Here is a 1,414-nt window from a genome sequence, read left to right as displayed (position 1 = left end):
CTTGAGACATGGAAGTGGCTTCCGTGCATTTTTGACTAAGTCTTTGAGACTTGTCTTTGGCTCATCTGTTTTAAGTCTCGGCTCACATCCATTAAGCTGATGGACCTGCAAACGTGCATAGGATTTTTGGCAAACCCTCAGCCATCAACGGATTTGATAAGCCTTTACCGACTACCGTTTGAGTCGGGCTAGCATGTGGATTGTCTAAGTCCGTTCCACATGTAACGTTGTGCTAAGAGAATGAACCCTCTTAGACTTGATGCTATGATTTTGAATACATAGACTTTGTCATTTTCACGGGAAACGACTAACCGGCAACGCGTGTTAGGCGTAGGCTTATCTCTAATTAGGGATCGAGATAAAGTCCCCCATGCGTGAAAGGCATGGATTTTGGTGCTACGATGTTGAATACGTAGACTTTGTCGTTATTTCTTCCTGTGTTACTTGAAACACTGAAAGAAAGTTGGAAGTGCCAGAGGTGTAATATTAACTTGGCATGAATTTTCACTTAGAGTAAAATTCAGAAATTTTCTTTATTATCACTAGGATAATTCCAGAAAATATTTAATTCGTTGGGGATTTTATAATGACAACTTGCTATTCTTGTTGAAAAATGATTAACAAGTTCATTGGGGGGTTTGACTGTTAGAGGTGTGATGTTAACCTAACAGTATTTTTATGGACCTATCGCTCCGTTGATGAGAGTCGATAAGTGGAAAGTGTTGCAATCGGAGCAACTTTGAGGACCTATCGCTCTATTGACGAGAGTCGATAAGTTGATTTTATCAGAGGTGTTTGATATTAACGTGACAAGAGAATGTTGCGATCGGACAAGAAAATGTTGCGATCGGAGCAACTTTGTGGACTTATCATCCTATTGACGAGGATTAATAAGTGAATTTGTCAGAGGTTTGGTGTTAACATGACGGGAATTTGTTGCGATCGGAGCAACTTTATGAACTTATCATCCTATTGAAGAAGATTGATAAGTGAATTTTGTCAGAGGTGTGATATTAACGTGACAGGAAGATGTTGCGATCAGGGCAACTTTGAGGACTTATCGCTCTATTGGAGAGAGTCGATAAGTGGATTGGTTGTCAGAGGTGTGATATTAACATGACAAGATTTGTTTGTGTTGCGATCGGAGCAACTTTGAGGACTTATCATCCTATTGACGAGGATTGATAAGTGAATTTTGTCAGAGGTGTGATATTAACGTGACAAGATTGTGTTGCGATGGGAGCAACTTTGTGGACTTATCATCCTATTGACGAGTATTGATAAGTGGGTTTTGTCAGAGGTTTAGTGTTAACGTGACATGATTTGTATTGTGATTGGAGCAACTTTGTGGACTTATCATCCTATTGACGAGGATTGATAAGTGGATTGTCAGAGGTATGATGTTAACGTGACA

This window comes from Asparagus officinalis, chromosome 2 (assembly GCF_001876935.1).
Source record: "Asparagus officinalis chromosome 2, Aspof.V1, whole genome shotgun sequence".
Taxonomy (NCBI): domain Eukaryota; kingdom Viridiplantae; phylum Streptophyta; class Magnoliopsida; order Asparagales; family Asparagaceae; genus Asparagus; species Asparagus officinalis.
Note: the sequence above shows the minus strand (reverse complement) of the source record.